This window comes from Salarias fasciatus, chromosome 3 (genome assembly GCF_902148845.1).
Source record: "Salarias fasciatus chromosome 3, fSalaFa1.1, whole genome shotgun sequence".
In the NCBI taxonomy this organism is placed as follows: Eukaryota; Metazoa; Chordata; class Actinopteri; order Blenniiformes; family Blenniidae; genus Salarias; species Salarias fasciatus.
Genome location: NC_043747.1, coordinates 21,370,525 through 21,392,243, shown reverse-complemented (window position 1 = coordinate 21,392,243; position 21,719 = coordinate 21,370,525). Strand labels below are relative to the sequence as shown.

Here is a 21,719-nt window from a genome sequence, read left to right as displayed (position 1 = left end):
ACCCTTTTAACAATGCTTTTTAAACATATGAATTGACACAAACATGAATTTAGCTACTGAACATTCACAAAATTATAATGAGATGGGATGAGAAGTGCTAAAAATAAACTATATTATTTGCTTAGAAGAGCAACTTTCGATGGCTTCACGAATCACATGAAATGACATGGATAAGAAGTGACAATACTTTCAACATGACAATACAGAAGCCACACTCGAAGTGCACATGTACATTATGTAAGAGAACAGAACTAACTCTGTATTAGCTCACAGCAATAAGCTCGCTTTACAATCAGAGTACTGCACATCATGCTGAAGGCTAACAGAATAAGCTACATAGCTAGAGCTAACTAGCAAAGAATTCGGCATTTCTACCACAGAAAGAAACATACATCTGCAACAGGCACCATCAACACGCAGCAACAAAACAATGAATTGCTACTTACAGACGTATAATCGCTCAGACTTGTCATAGAAAGGGAGAACTGCACATAGCTCTGATGCACACAGCTGCACTGAAGGGGAGCTACTGCTGGAGACAACAATATTAAAAGAAACCAGTAGGGGGCACAGTTGCAGCAAAAACAAAAGGCAGAACAAAGAACTCTCACTAAAATGTCAGTCCGGCTGCAAGGATGGGGAGTGGTAGCAGGAGGGCTTTGTTTAGAACAATTAATTAGCCATGTGCTAGTCTTAGTCTCTGCTGAACAATATCAAGAACTTACCAGAATGAAAATGTCTGGAACATATCAAAAGATATCTTGGGATGACATCCAACTTCATGTCCATAGTATAACAGCAGCAATCCAGGCAAGCCGCCTTCTTTCAGTAACATTAGACAAATTAGTTCCCTCATGGTGCTTCCAAGCAGGAAAATCAAAAAAAGACAGCCCATTATCTAACTTTTAGCCCTTCCGGTCATACAAGTGAGCCTTACAACCAGCAACACAGCAGTTTCAAACCATTTTTGTCATTACTTTTCCAACTTCTAACAGGTTTGCACTGCAGTGCGTCTGTTGTGCCCTTTCAAAGTGGTGGATCAACATTAAATGGCTCAGCCCTTTTTTTGTGACATAACGCTCCAAAGCTCAACTGGCTATCTGCCAAGGAAGTGAAAGTTAAACTGGATTTATTCAGTGCAGAGGCAGACACTCAACCTGGCAAGAAGGTTTTCCTTGATAGTATTTTACCCCAGGTAAAATAGAAATCTACAATTATTCATTGTTTTTTTGAGGAGAGAGACATGGCTGACAAGGAGAAAGAGAGAAGATACCTTCAGAAGAGAAGAGCGTCTGGAGGAGATGAATGTGGAGTTATACAAAAGGTTTCAGGAAACAGCTATGGAACCCGTTTCAAAGACAAAGAAGGTAAGCTCTCTGCACTGACTTCAAGTAAGTTCAGTATTACATGATATTCATATTTTGAGTATCTTTGTGAAGTCTGATTGTGGCATTTTGCTGTTGACACAGACCAGGAAGGGGTTTTGCAGACAAAGGATCGCACCATTTCCCTTCCCAGTGGAGAAGTTCGACTGACTGTGAGTTCGATTAACCCAACAGAGACTTTGGATCAACCAAAGGTCAGTTTCAGTGACTTTTATCACTTATAAACTTTTAATACTTTAGAAACAGTCAATGAGATCAACTCTCAGGTTTTTACAGGAAACCCTTCTATCAGCTTTTAGGAATAAAAATACCTGTCCGTTACGACACAACTAAATCATTCTGTGAGCGCCGACAGTCCACAGGGCAATATTTGCTTTACTCGCGCTGTCATGGCTGCTTCCAGTGGCATTTAAACCTCCACAGTAAATACCCTCTGCAGTATGCAAAGTAAACAAATATTAATCCAAATAATGAAATAACAACACACTGATCTTACTCCTCTAAATATAGATTCCAAAGGTATGGAAGGTATGAAACAGATCCTTATCAGATAAATTAAACCAGTAAATGTCCAAATGTCCGTTGTAAACCTTGTCTCATGCTTTGGCTCATTCAGTGGTGCTACTTTTCTTGGGGTCTTAAAATAGACCTGCTGTCATTACACAGTCTAGAAAACTAATTTGAAATTTTATTTTAACTCTTTCCAAATTGCGTTGAAGTGTCGGTGTGGTGTATCGGCTTGGAGGGGTCGTTCCCCCCTCCTCCCTGCCTACCTCCTCCTCTCATAGAAAGCCCGGTCTCCTCTGCGCCCAAATTCCAAACGAGAACCACACGTTTTACAGATTTCCGTTCTTTGCTAAATGTCCCAAATAAAATCAGAAGGAGGGCAAGCAGTTGTGTGTGATTGTGTCAAAATTTCACTGGTACAGAACAGCTTTGGAGTTCAACAGGAAGTGAGTGCTCATGCGTGTCTTCCTCCTGAACATGGCGGTTGCTTTGGGGATGGGTGCGTTTGATTTAATGCACCAGGATGTTTTCCACAACTGACCCACGTTATCCACACACATCAAGACACCAGCAATGACCACGACATTCCTCCATCAGTTTTGTGAGAAGAATAAGTTCACATAGACTTCTGACCTCCCAGTGCTCATTCTGCTCTGGTCCTCGATATAGTAAGATATTTGTGAATGGACATGTAATGAAGCCAAAGGTGTTTGAACAAACGTAAAAATCAAGAAATGCTTTCTCTGTTTCTGCTTTCTTCACAACAGACAAATCATAAACATAGGTTACACACAGATGACGCTTCTGCCGCATAATGTGATGAGATTCTCCATCTCCTTCTCTCTACATGTAAACAGCAAGATGGAGATTTTCTGAATCTCCACTGTGGCCAGTGTACAGATGGTATCATTTTGGTGACTCGTAGCTGTGTTCACTTATCAATGAAAGACCCAAACACAGAGAAATACCAGTTTTCTCATTTCTATGGTTTCATGTAGTCAGATCCTAAAACTGAAAATTACTTTCACCCCTGGATTTGTCAGGTAAAGCCTGTTAGCACTTAAACAACCACAGTGTTTGTTATCTTTATGACAGAAATGTATGATTATCTTCAGTTATTACACCTACATTCAGCATTGTAAAATTATTATATCTGTTGGTGTTTTTCTTCCTCAGATTTTCACAAAAACAAACACGAAAGGTCTTGAGAAGATTTACCATTTGGATGGTTTCCTCCTGCGCTACATGAGAGACAATCCTAAAGCTTTCAAATATCTCCAAAAACAACTCTCTTCAATCGGCTGCGAGGTGGAGTTAAAGTGTGATGAAGAGAAGGCTGTGGTGAGGGGAGATGTGGAGAGGGGCCCTGGAGGAGCCTTCAGAAGTGATGCAGAGAAATGGGAGCAGCAAGTGAGCTGGATCATCGCCACCATCACCGAGGAGTACGACTGCTATCATGTAGTCGAGGCAAAGCAAGTGCAGGTGTTACTGCAGGATCTGTCCTTTGTGAATGAAGACATCAAGGTGTACAGAGAGAGCGGATATCCTGTGATTGTGGGGAAAGCAGAGGCTGTGAAACAGAGGGTCGCAATCCTGACAAAGAGACTGCCGATCCGAAAGGAAAAGCCAATCACAGAGAATCAGCTAAAACTGATAGAACATGAGTTCTGTTATGAAATGCGTGCACACTATCCAGATGTTCAGCTCAGCAGAGGTAAAGGCATCATCGTCTTGGAAGGCCTGGAAGATGAGGTGCAGTCTGGAGCCACAAAGCTCAATGGACTCATTGGCCAAATCAAAGAAAGGAAGATTCAGTTCCCAACACCTTTACTGAACTTCATCAATTTGAGTGGCGCCATTTCCAAATATCAAGCTCGCTTCATTATAAATCCAATCTCCATAGAGATGAGGCCGGACCTGGTTCTGTCCAGCCTGTCCGCTGATGCTTTGGACGAGGTCCAGGCAGCGCTGGTGAAAGATCTGAATGTGTCCACCATCCAGCTGCAGGGAGCTGCAGCAGTTTCTCCACATCTGGACAAACTGAAAGACATCCTGAATCAAGCCCAGAGTGAAGCAAACCGTGACGAGCTCAGAGTGGACGTCAGCTTCATCCCGGGAATCAATGGAGCCAAAAACGTACAACTTGTGGGCCACAGTGCAAATGTGCTTCAGTTTAAAGACATTATTCAAGACTATCAGCTGAACCAAGTCATGAGTCAAGATACAGTGAACCTGTCAAATCCTGAATTCGCTGATTGTTTCGATAAAATCATAGACCTGACCGGTATCAACTTACCCAACGTGACTTTTAAAGTCTCGCGTTTACCAAATCCTTGTGTGATCCTGTCTGGTCCTCATTGCAAAGTTCAAGAAGCCAAGCAGGCTTTGCTTCCAGCTTTGGCCTCTTTGACTTCAGACACATTGGTTCTGGAAGGCTCAGGAGCTCAGCGATACTATCAGACAAGTGGTAAAGACAGCAAGGAGCTGGTAGAGCGCTCCTTCCAGGTTATTATCAGGGAACAGCAATGTGTGTCAGCTCCAGATGTGAAAAGCAAACAAAGAAGCTCCAGCAGCCCCAAGACTTTCATCTCAAGAATTCCATTTTCCACTCACAATGTGAGTTCTCCCATCAACAAAGCCAACATAGCCATCAAGCTTGGTTCTTTGGAAGATGAGCAGGTTGACCATTTTGATTATATTCATCAGCATGTCCTCAAGTAATAACAAAAACAGAACAATACATAAAGCTCGTGTCCGGAGTTTTGAAAGAAGGAGAGTTTATTTAATGCAACGTCTCGAGGTTCCGCTCTGCTTTCATGAGCGACCAAGCCACGCCCCTTTAATTGTACACACACATTACCTGTGGAGTGAAAATGAGTTTTTACCAAGTCCTACAGCATCCTACATGGTTAGCTGTTTACGGTGGATGTTCAGCAGACAATGGATATATCCCAGGTAAGCGCGGTGGCTGCTGCGTAGCTAACTCACCTCTGCCTGGGCGAGTACGCGTGCTCTTTGGCTGCGCGCACACGTTGATTGACAGCCTGACAGAGCGGAAGCTCGAACTCTATTGGCTGAAGCTTTTTCGGATAACATTAGGGTCTATGAGACGAAGGCAGGGCTCATAAATAAATTTTTATATTGCTTTATGCTAATATTTTAGTGTTGTATCGACCCAGACTAACACATTTAAACTCTGTTAAAAAATGATACGTACATTGGAAACAAAGGGAAACTCTGGACACGAGCTTCAACTGATTTGACTTTGTTTCACTGCCTGTCTCAAAGGTCAATGTTCTGGTCGTCCCCATGGTCAACAAACGGCTGAGGTCCACACAGATCGGCAAATGCCTTCTGAAGAAAGCTGGGAACGCACTGAAATCAAAGTTCGACTCTCTGGCGTTGAACTGCAGACTCGCTCCTGGAGACATTCTGCAGGTTGACGGTCCTCCATCGCTGGGCTGCTCAAAGATCTTCTTCATTGAGTGTTTACCTTGGGATGGAGGCAGAGGCACGAGTGTCCAGGTAAAGTAAGAGCTGTGAAAAATATGTCTAGAAAAGGAAATATATTTATTGAATTTGAAAGTCTGCTTATTGGAGGCAAGTTTGTGAAGTTGACGATACAGTTTTTCTGTTGATTATTCTAATGATCACCTTCGCATTTCCGAACTAAAAGTCAATAAAACCAAAATGTTCCAGCAATCACAAGCAATTAAATTCATTTGGTGTTCATAAATAAAAGGGTCGGAGTTTGTGAAGGGAACAAGTATTCCATTGCCTTTTATACCTTGTGTCTTCCTGATATTTCATTTAATCTACATGCCAGTTCTGTATATCTTTACAATTCGTCATGTATAATCTTACAAAGAAAATGAAAGAAAATTGTATTTTGTTTTTGTGTTCTGCAGGCTCTTGGAAAAGGACTCAGACAATGCTTGGATAGATGTACTCAGCAGGGCCTCAGTTCGTTAGCTTGTCCCATTATTGGGCCTGGAAAACTGCTAAGATATCCTCCGAGCGAAGCCGTCCAAGTGCTCACTGATGCTGTTTGTGGGTTTGGATCATGTGCATCGTCCAGTTCGCTCTCCACCATCCACATCATCATCAAACCCGGTTATCCTGGCTCAGACGAGGTGAATATATCAAACACAATGTCTGCATCAAATGTGATACTTTGTTTGATGTTTGGTTGCTTCTGTTTCTTTCACAGCTCTATCGTGACCTCTACCAACACCTGAGCATGAGAAAAGGAAGTGAAGGTACCCTCGAAAAACCAGCTCAGTTGGCCTTCATGACATGATAATCTGAACTGCTGATGAAAAAAACTCCAATCTGAATTGTGATCCTTCCCTCCAGAGATCTTCAGATCCCTCGCCAGTGACCTGGATGAATTTACCATCAAGCTGGGAGGCGGAGCTAAACTACAGATAATTTTTGGGGACATCGTCGATGAGACGACGGATCTTGTGGTGAACACAACAGACTTCACAAATTTTGACCTTGGTAAATGAATTTTGATCGAGAAACTGAAAGGAACTTTATTTTGCTGATGACTTTTTATTTTTACCTCCTAAAGACATCTAAAAACACATCTGTTCCAGAAGACATTTCAGACTCACTGACACAGTGTGTCTTGGCGGTACCATATACTGCCTTCTAATACTCTGCTGTTATGCCAGAGCAATGTTTACAATCTCTATATTACATGCTTGTTTGAATGCTCTTTTATCTTTACATTTTGGTTGTTGTGAAGCACTTTGTGACTCTGGTCGTGAAAAGTGCTATATAAATAAATTTGCTTGCTTACTTCGTTACTTAAATTCAGGATCAGAAGTCTTGTGTTGTGGGAAAGTGTTGGTGAACATCAGTGCAGTGGACTTGATGTTAAAGCTTAAAAACTTTGAAAAATGTGTTCATTTTTGCATGTTACTGATCATTATTTCAGTTTATGTTACATAGTTTAGAACATGGTTGTCAAACATGAGACCATGGGATCTCATGGGTTGAGGGTAGGAGTGAAGATTGACCGGTAAATCGAGAGCTTCGCCTTTCAGCTCAGCTTCCTGTTCACCGGAACAGGCCGATACAATGAATGCATCACTGCAGCCACTGCACGAATCCACCTGTCAACCTCACGCTCCATCCATCCCCGACTCATGAAAAAAAACCCAAAGATACTTGAACTTCTCTACATGGAGCATGGTTTCTCCCCCTCCCTGGAGAGGGCAGACCACCGTCTTCTGGTGAGGACCATGGCCTCGGATTTGGAGGTGCTGATCCTCATCCCTATCGTTTCACACTCGGCTGCAAAACCACCCCAGTGCTTCCTTTAGGTCTGGGTTTTAATAAAGCCAACAGGACAACATCATCTGCAAAGAGCAGAGATAAAATCCTATGGCCACCAAACATGACCCCCTCCAGTTCCCAGCTGTGCCTCGAAATTCTGTCTCTAAAAATGACGAACAGAACCGATGACAAAGGGAAACCTTGCTGGAGTCCAACATGCACTGAGAATAAGTCTGACTTTCTGCCGGCAATGCAGACCAGACTCCTGCTTCGGTCACAAAGAAACTGGATGGCCCCTTAACAAGCGGCCCCAGACTCCGCATTCCCAAAGTACCCCTCACAAGGCACCCTGAGGTTGAAATCACATTGTTCCTCCTGGATCTGAGGCTCGCCTATTGGTCGAATTCTCCTCTCTAGTACCCCAGAATAGACTTTCCTGAGGAGGCTGAGGAGTGTGATCTCCCTATAGTTAGAGCACACTCTCCAGGCCCCCTTTTTAAAAAGAGGAACCACCAATCTGCCAGGCCAGAGGCACTGTCCTCAACTGCCCCTGTCAGCAGCTCCCCGCCTCCATTGTAAACAGTGTTGGTGGAGACCTGCTTTCCCCTCCTGAGGCACCAGACGGTTTGCCAGAATTTCTTTGAGGCTGACCAGCAGTCCTCCTCCATGGCCTACACAAACTCCTCCCAGACCCAAGTTTTTGCCTCCACAACAGACTCAGACTGCAGTTCGTTTGGCCTGCTCGTACCTGTCAGCTGCTTCTGGAGTCCCATGAGCCACCAAGACTTGATAGGACTCCTTCTTCAGCTTGATGGCAGCCCTTACTGCTGGTGTCCACCACCAGGATTGGGGGTTGCTGCCATGGCAGGCACCAGAGACTTTACGAATACAGCTCTGAGCAGTTGCTTCAATAATGGAGGCCATATTGTTAATCAATACTGTTGTCTAATCATGTAATTTCACATTTTGTTTCACATTTATTGATATTTCAGAATCAGAATCAGAGAATCAGAATGCTCTTTATTGTCATCGCAACAAGTTACCGAAGTTCAAGTGCAACGAAATACATGGGTTTTTAAGACGCCCAGGCAGCCAATTACGGCACTCCGTCTTGAAAAGGAAACAGAGTTAAAGGAACTCAGACAGAAATTGGGGGGGGGGGGGGGGGGGGTAAAAAAAGATACGTCAATTCAGATCACGGTTCCGAAGGGAGTCGTGATTAGAAGTGAGAGACCAAAAAAAGCCAACCTGCGCAAAAACATAGCCATAAACACGAGACAAATTGCTATCAGACTAATTGATCAGTGGTCACTGCCCCCATCGGCGCAACACACCATCACCATTAGTCGTCAGCAGAAGAGAGAGGGGAGGAGACGTTGAGAATAGGCGGGGTGGGGGATGTATTTGAGTGTGTGCTCTATTAGTTCATCAGTCCGTGTATGTGTGTGTGGTTGGCCCGTCCTCTCTGCGCTCCAGCTGGTGACCACCGTTGCCATGAGGATGTCCTCAAAAGAAGCAGTCCAGAAAGGGAAGGGTGTTTTGTCGCGGAGTCAGACAATGGTGGGAGATGGAGAGCGACCTCTTGTCCTTGTCTTCTTCCGGGAGATTGAATTCCAAGGGGCGCCAGATTCAGTCCGAAGGTTTCTTGGTATTTTGTTTTGGTCGGAAGGAGCCGTTGTGACCTTCCCATTATCGCTAGTTCTCAACCATGTCAGACCGAAGCTGAGCTGTACCTTCCCGTGGTTGAATCCATCTTGCGCCTCAGATCGTCCATAATCCCAGCAAAATTGTCCATCCTTCGAAAGAGTTCGCAACCTCGGTCAGCCTCAGCTTTTGCCCGTTGATTTGAAAAGACCGTCCACCCTTGGACGTCTTTTGAGGTGGCGGTCTTCTTAATCCTCCAGAGGATCAGACCACTGACCAGGCCAATCAGCAGCAGACCGATCATCATACATCCAAAAATGTAAACATTTTCTGCATCCTCGACGCTCAGATTTGCCAGACAGATGATGGCTCTCCACTGTCCGCGGGAGTCCATCAAATACCCAGCATGCCAAGTTCTGTCAGGGCAGACAGGCTCCCCCGCTCCTGCACTTCTTTGTGAGAAAATCATATCAATTGCGTTGAGAGGCCAGCTGATCAATTCCATGGTTGATATGTTTTGATTCTTCGAAGAAAATCAAGACAGGTGGTTGCTCCAGTCAACAGACGAGACAGAGTGCTGCAGTAGAGACAGTAGGGAGGGAGAGAAACAAGCAGGAGCGATAGGAAAAGCGTCCGCCTCCTCCAAGAGCCAGCGAAGAAGAAAGAAATTTGTATTTAAAAAATGAATCCCCCTTGTTTTCTTTGTTTCCTGCAGATGGTGTGTGCAAATGTATCTTAGCCGTAGCTGGACCAGAGGTAGAAGAACAACTTAAAACAGGTAACAAAAAAAAACAAGAGATACAAAAAAAAGAGATTGTCGTTCCTTTTTAATTGACTAGCTTCTGACTAAATTTGTTTACATATGTTTTGTCAGTTGCGACATTAAACCCAGGAAGCATGGTTTTCACTCAACCGGGACGGTTCCCCTGCAAGGCCATTTTACACGTCTATGGAGAGAAGTCCACCAGCCGCATTGAAAAGATCAGTCAACTGGTCATCAAGTGCTGCGAAGCAAACTACTACACTTCTGTAGCAATCCCTGCAATCTGTGCTGGTGGGTTCCTGGAACATGGAAGATTTACAGCTTCAGGAATCAATTTTAACTGTCCCGGTTTGGTTTGTTGTGCAGGAGCCGGCGGGCTGCAGCCTGGACTCGTGGCAGGAGCAATCCTTCGAGGGATCAAGAGCGCCACGACTTCCACTCACCTTCACATGCTGCGCGATATCCGCATAATCCTGTACAAGATGGATGTGTTCTTGGCATTTCAGGAGGAAGCCATGCAGATATTTTCCACTGCTGAATATTGCACAGGTGAAGTGTAGCTTCAGCATCTCTGTGATGATTGAGAAAGCTGTCTGTTCCAGTCAGACACTGCAAACACATTTTAGTTCAGGGGCCACATTCAGCCCAACTTCATCTTGACTGGGCAGCAACGGTAAAACAGAGCCTTTAAATTTAAACCAAACGATTTCAACTGAAAATGACAACAACCTCAACATAAAGCATTTTTAATGAAAACTTCTGTTACGGTGTGCACCAGAGGCTCAAGAGCAGATCACGAAATGAACAGTGGAAAACAAAATGTGTAAATTTCACTGAGGAGATCTGAGGTCCGGGAATCCTCATGGGTGCAAGGGACTGGGCCAGGTGAAGTGATTGGAGCAGGAGTTCCCAAAGACAGGTAGGTAGTAGCACTAAAGTCAGGAGTGGTACAGAAGCAGGCGGCGGCTGAGGGGCAGGCAGGATGCACGAGGCAGGGAGTTCGCCTGAGCGTGTCTTCAGACTGGGATGGAAACACAAAGTTAATAGGGAACGGGAAGCCATCAACAAACTCATAACAACTAACTGTAGTTGGTGCTGCACTCCAGTGCTTAAGTGGAGTCAGAGTTTAGTTTGAATAGACGCCCTCACCAGGAAATCTCCACCCGAAGTCGCAGCTGAAGGCAATTCTCATGATCAGCTTGCCCTAACACCACCACCCAGCACCACCCACCTAAACAGACAGGCAGACAAATCAGACCCTGAGCGCCTCGATATGGTCTCAGAGACACAGGCTGTGCACCTTCTGGAGCAAAATATGGTTTAATATCCCCCAATAAAACTTCTCCTACAGCTGTGCCATTTTGCATGTTTTTACAAACCCATGTCTGTCCGGCTAATGCTTGTTTGTTAGCATCAAAGGAGCTATCTTTCATGGCAGCTTTGCCAATATCTCACCGCTGAACTCAGTATTGTGTTGTGTCCTCTACTCTTAAAAAATTTTTTTCTTAAGAATCCACATATTCTTTGAATTTTTTAAAAATTTTCTCAGTGGTTTTGGTGGAAAAGACTGAAGCCTTTTGAGGGCCCATTTTGGCCTTAGAGCCACAGCCCTGGTTTAAATTATAATTCAGATAAAATAATATTTTTTTCAATGAGTTGTTTTTTAATTTCTTTTTCTTTCTTTTTTTTTTTGCCCATTTTCAGGTGCCCTGCCTAAAACACAGCAACAAGAGCGCCGGCTGTCAGCGAGCGCAGACCTCAGCATCCTCAGCAACAGTCCTGCAAGTCAGAACTCTGCCTTTCTGTTCCTGGGTCTCTCCAGGAAGAGCGTTGACGACGCCATGGCGAAGCTGAAAGATCTGTATCAGAACCAGTGCTCCACTCACACCTTCAGAAAAGAGGAGCTGGACGGCCTCACGCAGGATGACATGACAGAGCTGATGGAGCTGATCAACACTCAGGGACTGCACAAACAAAATGACCAGTCAGGCGACTTGTCTGTGAGCGGCCTAAAAGATGGCGTCACCCAGACGGTGATTGCATTCAATGCAATTCTCCACAGTAATCTCAGGAGACAGGTGAGAATCAAGGAGGAAGAGGATCTGTACACCCGTGTGGTTTGGTGCATCATGAGCCACAATGGTCTCTGGGAGAGACTTCCCAAAACTGCAAATTACAATTTGGAAAAACAAGACATTGCAAGGGGAATAGTGGATGCACATGGAGTCACGTGGACGGTAGACCTAAACAGCATGGAGGCCACAAACCTCATGGTCGCAGAGCCCAGGAAGCTCAAACGACTGGAGAACCTGCCAGGTAAGAAGATGGATGTCAGGAGTCACAACAGTGAACCCTAGTGGACAGATTAATATAACAGTTCCCTCTGTTGAAAAATTTCAGGTCATGTGTTTTTAAAAAAACATATCATTCACTCTGTGCAGTACCATCCTGTGAAGATTTTCAGTTTACAGTTCTGTTTTGTTCCTGGTCTCAATGTCTTCCAGACTTCACCATGCCTCTGTACTGGGACAGTATGGCCCCCGGGGAGAACGTGAAGGTGGTGGCAGTGCCACCTTCCTCTGCAGAGTACCGAGCTTTGAAAAGTGAATTCAGTAAAACTGAGAGCAAGACTGTCATGAAAGTAGGTGGTTCCCAATGGAGACATCTATACCTTTTTGAAAAAAGGAAAAGATTTTGAATTCAGAAGCAAGTTGTCGAGTTATTTGCAGGCCTGTAATGATATGAAGTATTTATGTAATAAACTCCCTCACAGAAAAATGTACTTTCCAAAAAAAACAATAAATTACCTGGATTAATATCATTTTGTTTGTAACAATACATAAGTTTCAAAACGGAACAGAAGGAGTTAGATTCCTCAATATAACGCTCAGTAACTCATGATCTTTTTTATTGTTTTTGCTGCTAGATTGAGCGTTTGCAGAACACCCATTTGCGTCGCGCCTACGAAGTCCAGAAGAAGCACATTTCAGAGAAGAACAAGCAGGAGGGGGGAGCGAGGGAAAAACTTCTGTATCACGGGACCACCAAGGACAGCTGCAACTCCATCACAGAGACTGGCTTTAATCGTCGTTTCTGTGGACAAAACGGTAAAGATCTCCAGAGAATACTACAACTACTACTTCTCCCCTTCCCTCTCTGAAAATGTGGGCTCAGTATGTCTCATCTCCTGTTCATCTCATCCTCAGGAACTGCATATGGTGCTGGTGTTTACTTTGCCGTCAATGCATCTTACTCAGCGAATCCGCACTATTCCAAGCCGGCTGCTGACAACTCTCAGGTCATGTTCGTGGCTCGAGTGCTGACCGGCATCTGCACTCAGGGCAACAGCAGCATGAACGTCCCTCCTCCTCGAGACAGCCGGCGGCCCCACGACCGCTTCGACAGTCTGGTGGATCAAATGGTCATTCCCCAGATGTACATCGTGTTTCACGACCATCAGTCTTATCCAGACTATCTCATCACCTTCAAATGAGGGGGAAATAAAACAGCTGGTTTCTCTCTATAGCGCCACGTTGTACCATAATCTCAGGGTATCATTTGCAGGTAGTTCTTGTAGTTTAGTTAGAATCCGTGCCTACCGAAGCTACACTTTAAAGAAGAATTATTGTCTGTGTATTATTTACTGTCTAGTCACAATCAAGGTGGTGTGATGTTGATCGCCTTGACAAATAAATGAACCAGTAAAATTGCAACAAACCTTCAAATAAACTCTTTGTTTGTGTTATGGCCGGCTCAAATGTTTTCTTCTTGCTAGGGGGGGCATAACATAAAAACATTGAGACCCACTGATCTATGATAACATTGCATGTAATGGCAAAGTGAATCTGTGAATGATTTTTTTTTTTTTTTTTTTAATTTTTAATTGCAAACACGAACAAACAATACAGATAGACCGAGACATGCAACACGACAAGCCACACAACAGAAAACAGAGAGGAAGTAAAACAAAACAACAAAACAAAAACAAAAAAAAAAACCCAAAAACAACAACATAAAAAGAAACTAAACAACTAATGAGTAAGCTAGTTGGTGTGTGTGTGTGTGTGTGTGTGTGTGTGTGTGTGTGTGTGTGTGTGTGTGTGTGTGTGCATAAGTGGTATGTGTGTGTGTGTGTGTGTGTGTGTGCATAACAGAAAAACATATACGGTCCACCCCTTTTTTTCACATATAGATATCCATACACATTCATACCCTCATACATACATACATTCACACATGTGCACAATACATACATATACAAACAATTGTACGGAAAACAATAGCCAAATAATCAAAACATCAATAATAACAGCAACAGAGCTCTGCCACCAAGAACAACCACAATATAACAACAACAATCACAACAATAACAACAACAATGATAACAACAATAGGAACAACAATAACAATAATAAGAACAACAATAAGAACAACAATGACAACAACAACAATAAGTATGCTATGTGAGAGTGGTTTGCTGTGGGTCATGATTGCAGAAAGTTAATGAATGTTTGCCAGATGGGGTTTTGGGGGGTATCAGAGGAGTTTGTATTTTCTGGAGAGATGTAGTCGATGAGGAGGTTTTTCCAGTGTGTAATATGTATGGAGTTCCGTGATTTCCACTTCATGAGGATAGTTTTCTTGGCAACAGCTAGGGCCATGAGAAGTAAGCGGTTTTGTGTATGATCAAGTTTTGATGTGGATAGGTCTCCTAATAAACAGAGGGTGGGGGAAAGCGGGATGTGGCAGCCCATGATTTGTGACAGGATGTCTGTAATGTTTTTCCAGAAGTGGTGGACAGGTGTGCAGTGCCAGGTTGCATGAATGTAGGTATCTGTGAAGTTTTCTGTGCAGTGTGAACAGTTATCGGATGATGAGAAGCCCATTTTTTGCATTTTTTGTCCAGTCAGATGTGTTCTACGAATGATTTTGTATTGGATGAGGTGTAGGTTGGCATTTTTTGTCATGAAGAAAATGTCCTTGCAGATTTGGGGCCAGAAGTCGGCATCGGGAGCAATTGTGAGATCTGTTTGCCATTTTTCTGAAGGTACAGATGATATTGTATCGGTTTGTGAAATTAACTTGGATATTTTAGGTAAGAGTTTTTTTGAGGAGGAGATATTAATGAGGGTAGAAGCTGAAGGGGGGAGGTCTAGGTTTATGTTTCTGTTTTTCATTGCTGATTGGATGGATGATGAAACCTGTACGTATTGTAAAAACTGTTGGCTCCTGATGCCACACTTTGTTTGTGAATGATTTTTCATAATACCTTGAAATATTGGCAGGGGTTCATAATGTTGCATGAATTTTGACAATTTTCCAAAAATTGGAAACGTTTCAAGTGAAAATGGATTAGCCCTAATCCTAACCCTCACCCAGATGTTGAAACATGTGACACTTCGCCATGCTTCTTTTACGACTAATGGTCAGAATCAGTTATCAGATGGCTCTTTTCCTTACAGCTGCTTGAACATGATAATGTGAGTCCGAGGTGTTAATCTGTGAGATCTTCAAGGTAACCTGTGTTTATTTTACTAGATTGAGCGCCTGCAGAACATTCACCTGCATCGCACCTATCAAGTGCAAAAACAGCACGTTTCTGAAAAGAACAAAGGACAAGGAACCATAGAGAGGACGTTGTTCCACGGGACGAGTCCAGAAACCTGTGACTCCATCATGAATCACGGTTTCAACAGGAGCTTCTCTGGAAAAAATGGTAATGGTCCTTTGGTTTGAAATCTAAAGAAGTAATTATGATTTGATAAAATAATGAGGGTCTCTATACATACTTGTGTATATGTGATTCTTGCAACCTGATCTCACAGAAATGCGTGAAATGAGCACGCATTGTAAGAACCAGAGGGTCCCAGATTGCGTGCTTATTTCACGCAAAGTGCTGAAAATGCATGCTGTCACCACGCATGCAGTCTCCACTCAAAGTCAATTAGAATCCCTGGCGTGGTGGAGACACGCATTCTCACCTTCAACATGTCGCTCCGTGGGTGTTGTTTCAGAGATCCCGGAAGTGCAAATGTAGACTAATCGATATTCTGAAGAAAGATGTGATTATTATCCAAACCAGTGCAGCCATCCGAGGCAGACTGTGTAGCAGTGGTATGTGCTTCTGCTGAGTTAAAAAGCACCGTGAAATAACTCTATTTTAAGAAAACACGTTTTATTGTCAATGTAACATCACGGAGAAGGACTACAATACCCATAATCCTCATGTTTAACAGCGACATGTCTGATTGGTCTAGCCTGAAAAAAAAAAAATAATTCAGCTTTTATTTTAGTCCCTTGGTCCTTTTTGTTTTCAACATTGATTTTTGACTTTCTAATTCAATGAGTGAAATGTGCTTTTTTTGTAATCTGAAAAACACTGGTGTTTCCCGTTGCCTAGGTAACGCTGTCGACGTATCCGCATTCGGTGGTGACAGAAAGAGAGCGAAAAATGTATTTCCCGGTCCGGTCATTATATGTTCTGAATTACACATATGATGTTTGTGGAGTTAAATGATAATTTGTCGTGTTGAGTGTAGCACTTATGTTACACGCTAAGGGCTAATCAAGCCCAGGACTAGATGATGATAATTCCAATGATAGCAACAGGCTAGCTGATCAGAAGATTCTGGGGTCGCTCATGGAGAGAGAAGAGGCAGAGACTTGGAGTTGAGTTTGCAAGTAAAAAGGTACCATATATTGAGCTCTTCGACACAAAAGGAAAACAAACAGGACAAACAAACATAACAGATTTGCAAAACTTTAACCTGTGCGAATGGCCATTCGAGATACTCTCAACAAGTTACAATTGTAATGAATATTCGAAGGTGACAGGTATTAGAAGTGCAACACAAAGGAACGATGATGATAACAGCAATTGATTTTTCACAGTGGTAAGAGGTGGAGTCCAGCTTCACACCCCTTGGACAGAAACAATCAACCCAATTGTCCATTCATCCCACCCAAAGTTCACATGACCCACGTCTGGGTCTAAACAGCTGGTGACTCTGCGGAAGAGTCCGAGCATGTGTGGGTTGTGTGGGTGTAGGTCAAGTCGTGTGGGGGTGAGAGGTTGCTGGCTTCAGGAGCCCCTACCGGCCCGGCAGAGGTAGCACTTGGTCTCCGGCTGGAAAACCGGAGCTCCGGTTAGGCTCTCGGCCTGGTCTCTAGCTCGCCATCATTCTTTGCAGGACCGCAGGAAAAAAACCTGGCCTGTACAAAGCACCAAATAACGAATATCAAATACATGTACATATCAAATAAATACAAATCCTTGTACTAATAAATTGGATTGAAGTAATTGTGCGCACTGACCAATTTATAGCACTACCTGCACAGTAAGTTACATTGCAGTGAAAGTAATCCGAAAAGAGATTCAAAGAGTCTTAAATAGTAATAAAATACAATCTTTCAGTGTCAACGTTCAATAAATAGTTATATCATTAAGTAAAGTGCTTCATGCAAACTGTGGAAATTAATTAATTAGTCCACTGTTGACAGATAAAGTGCTCATTCAGTGCATCAGTGAAGTTTATAAGCCACAAACTTACAAGATCACATTCAAAAATAAAGGCACTTAAAATACATCATCACACTTTTCTGACACCAATGATGGAGTATTTGGCTTATCATCACAGTTCAGGGTAAGTTGATATTTTTGAAAACAAGGCACAACTTTGAATAACCCATGCATACTAACACCTGCCTCTAGAATGAATGGAGACGCTAGGCTAACAAACGGACTGAGCACTCACCGATTCCACGGTCTGGATTACACGTGTGTGCTCTAATCGCACGATCTCGGACGCGGTAGCCGACGACTCCTATGATAAAGTGCATGGTTAAGTATAGAGCAGCACAAAGACAGTTTAACCGCAAAGATTTGACCGAAACCGACCTGAGCACAGCCTTCTCTTGGCATCCCCACTGCCTCTCCGTGTCTCACTACTCCCCGGCATGACCCTGCTAATAATAGGTGCGTTCGACATGAGAAAGCCAGAGGCAGACCTTTAAGACTTTTGAGCCGCCCCGCCCAGATGTGGCCCGGCGTCACTGATACGTAAGACCTACGTAGGGCATCGAAAACTCGCGAGACCCAAACGAGATCAGTCACAGAGGTAGCCGCGTGAGCTACTGGAGAGCAACTCACCGCGGCTACCTGGCCCACCTCTCTGTTTCATACAGGCAGGGGATTGGACCCGAGCCCACTCGTCATCAGTTTGATGACAACGCGCTTTATTTGCATAAATAAACATCCAGTCCCGGCTCCAGTCCAGTGTAGAAGGGGGGGGGGGGGGGGGGGGGGGGGTCGAAAAAGTAACGGAGCAACACAAAGACAGAATCCACAGATCAGAGGCCTGTTCTACTGTGTCCAACAACGTATGATCATTAATCACACTGCTAAAAAGCACAAATAGTAATAAAAGAAATGATAAAATAACCAGCCCTCACCTTTAGTAGAGCTGGAGTCTCCACTTTTTTTTTTTTTTTGGAATTTTGAATAGCACAACACTTCATATTGATTTGACCAAGCCAGTGGAGTTTGCTGTTGTTTTTTAAGCACAAAATAGACTGAAAACTTTATTTATTAATTTTTTGGACTGAGGGGGCGAGGCAGTCTGCCCCCCTTGATGCCTGGTAGCACTTGCAGCAGCAGGCACGCTTCACATGACAGAAGCCAAAACGTAACTTAAAATTATTTTGTTTTTTTTAAATTGTATTCATTTCAGTTAACTGAATATGATTTAACACAATGTGACACACAAAAGAAATTATGAATTATTTTGTTTTTAATAAGAAAAACAAAATTACCCCTCTGACAGCCAGGGGGGGGCAAGGAGGCACAGGGGGGGGGGGGGGGGGGTCATTGCCACCCCGGACGACGGGCCTGTAAACACCCCCCACAGTGGAGTCATGAGAAACACACCAACATAGAGAACTCCGCCCCACGGCTGCGCCGTCTGCTTCATCTAGCTCCGTCTACCTCTGGCTTTGCCATCGTGAACGCACCTAATAGCCGGCGCTAGGTCACGTGACTGTGTGACGTCGTCATGAATGAAGCGATCCGATTGGCTAATCGCCAAGCCAACGGGAACATGTCAAATGCCGCGGGATTTGTGAGAGAGTGAGTGCAGCAGATCTATAAATGTCTGGATGTGGACAAGAGTGAACAGTATAATGACAGGCTGTCAGGATTTGACACCTGGGTTACATGAGCGTCTGATGGTTTGTTGCTCCGATTGTTTCCCTCCACTCGCTCATGCTCGGTGCAGGACGGTCGGAGCATGACGTCACATAATGCTACTTGGAATTAGTTTGGCTTTTCCCACAACCTTTTACAAAGCAATCGGCGAAGCAAACTTCAAACTCTCAACGCGAAAACGGATCATTTTTCCCACAAACATCATATGTGTAATCCAGGACCAGGAAATAAATATTTTTTTTATTCGAGAGGACCCATGGGCTCCAGCGGAAGGCTTCGCCACTTGCCGTTTGCACCCTGATTCAGACGAGGGCTGTTTTGGAGCTAATAATACCTCCTGATGTATTTCTAACATACCTGTTTTTCAGGGCATTTTTTTTTTTTTTTTTTAGAGTGGCTCCAACATGATCTGCCACCAGAGAAAACAGCTGCAGCTTCTCCGACGCTGCACTGCGCGTCTTGATCTCCATGGAAACCAAGACGCGATTCTGGATCATCTGGAAGTGTGACAACAATATGGTTCTTAGCTGTTGTTTATTTCTGACAAAATAAATGTGTATTCACCCTTGCAGTGGGCTGCATGCTCCTCATTACTTCCACATCGCGAAAAGTCCTTCAAAAAGGACCCCATAGCTCATTAATTCATATACAAATATTTATTTTATTTTATTTTATTTATATGTGAATGGATCCCCATTAGTTGCCACCAGGGTGACATCTAATCTTCCTGGGGTCCATACCTATTAAACAGTCATAAATTGTAATAGTACACAATAAACAGAGTCACAGATAGTGAATGGAGTACATAGATATTAATTCATGATCCAAATGATCAAGAGCGACATTTTAAAATCAAGTGTCTCCTATTGGTCATGTAAATATTACCACGGAGCATCACGGACTGAAGGAGTGTTTGGAGGACGTTGCTCTGAGAAGTAGTTAATTTTAATAAATGTACATTTTATCTTCATATTTTCCACTCGGTTTCTGGATGTGATCAGTAGTTTTTTTGTTTCAACGCACAATCTGTCTATTTTGCCTGCTGAATTGCCGTCAGGTTGGTTGTTAGGCTGTTGCTAAGGACTCTGACCCCTGAACCGGAAGGAAGTTGATGTGCGTCACAGACTGCTTTTTTTTTTTTTAACGGAGCGAGTTTTTGCTCTTAAACTAATGATTGCCCACAAATACTCCTCTTTGCATTAAACATCAACAAATTCTGTGATTGTGGTGACTGACAGGTTAGAGGTGGATAATGTGCCTGCTTGCTGTTCTGTTTGAACTGGTTTGAACCGACAATCAACCAGGCTGCAAGGTATTATGGGAATCGTAGTCAAAGCAACACTGGTGGTCCCACGCATAATAATCCGCCGCGTGCGTCTCATATGCACATCTGTTCTGCAGGTGTGTGTGCCACATCATCCGTGCTTCCACATCTGTCTGGGACGCTGCGCCAAAATCCTCTTTTAGACTGTCAATGGACAAAAACCCACTGATTTTGAGAGCGGGATTGTCGGTATCACGAGAACACAAGATCTCGCGGGAATTGCAGCATCTGTCAGTCACACAATCGCTGGCAAATCACAGAAATAAATCCAGAGCGATGAACTTTTTCATACTCAATTCATCAGACACGCATTACACTTCACCAGCAGTACGTGTTGAGGTGTTCATATGGTTTATTGGCGTTCATAAACTCATAAACGTAACCCTACGTTCAAACCCCAGAAAGAACTACAAAATCTATGACGTCATCCATGCATTTGCATCACTACGCCTTTGGGAGTTAAAGTTCTGTATTCAAAATACCCGTTTTCCCTAAATAGAAGAGTAAAATATAAAAAATCAGTACATTTAGGGGTTTAGAGTGATGAGGAGCATGCTCCTTTGGATTATGTTTTTACATGAAACTGATATACGTAGGTGAAATTTAGTTTTTACCACATATCGTGATGCCCCCTGCTGGTGATATATCAAGTCAAACCTGACAGAATAGTGGAGTTTAAGAGCTTTGTATAACAGTTGGTCCCATGATTCTAGCATTTTTCATTGTCAAAATAGAGGCTTTAAAAGAAGCACCAAAGTCAAAGTTCAAAGGTCAATATCTCTGAGCAGGAGCAAATTCAAACTTCCACTCTGGTGTAATCTTACTCCTCTGATCAAGCCCTTTACAATGATGTATCATACTTAGTCCTATGACACATTTTTAATTTTCCCTCCTCTTGACACAGGCTTGTTTGACATGTAGGTTTCAGGGAGAAATGTGAGGCTCAACAGGATGAAATGTGATTAAATTGAATTTATCTTAAATATAGTGGCCAAATTATTTATTGAGAACTTTGTTTGAACTTACTGGAACCCTTAACCCAAAATCTTCATCAGCTGATCCTCCAAACTGCTCACAAAGGCTTTGAGAGTGTAAAGGTCACATACTATGGCAAAAGATCCGATACGTATCAGATTTAGGACCACATATCCAAGTGGCCTGGGTCGCATTGAAAAAATCGGATCTGTGTCGTTCAGACTGTCATGAAAAGATCCGATACAGGTCGCATAGGGGCAAAAAAATCGGATTTGGGTCACTTCAGCCTGCAGTGTGAACGTAGTCTAAGTCCTTTCTGCTGTCCGTACAGGGCGCGACAGTGTCCAGTTAAAAGAATCAATTCAGCACCATCATTTGGTCAGATTTGCTCCAAATAAGATGAGATTTGTGGGATGTGTTCACACCACTGCCAGATAGTCATATGCAGAATTTCAAAGCCTCACCTCTTTCCTGAAGCTACTTCTTGTTTGTCCAACAGGTCATGATTTTATAAAATCCAACAGGTCATGATTTTATAAAACCCAACAGGTCATGAATTTATAATTCCCAGAGGCCTCGCAGTTCAGGTTTCAGGTCTGTTTCTGCTGTAGAGGTCAAATAAGAGCAATAGAG

At 43.4% G+C, this 21,719-nt stretch overlaps 1 long non-coding RNA gene across 1 annotated transcript; it reads right to left on the bottom strand.

The window, feature by feature from the left end:
* Positions 1-8,889: 8,889 nt before the first annotated feature.
* Positions 8,890-21,366, bottom strand: LOC115385928 (uncharacterized). Its single transcript, XR_003931211.1, has 3 exons — positions 21,218-21,366; positions 18,839-18,841; positions 8,890-8,900 (listed from the first exon to the last, which is right to left on the bottom strand). It is a non-coding gene; the product is annotated as an uncharacterized LOC115385928 (long non-coding RNA).
* Positions 21,367-21,719: the final 353 nt, after the last annotated feature.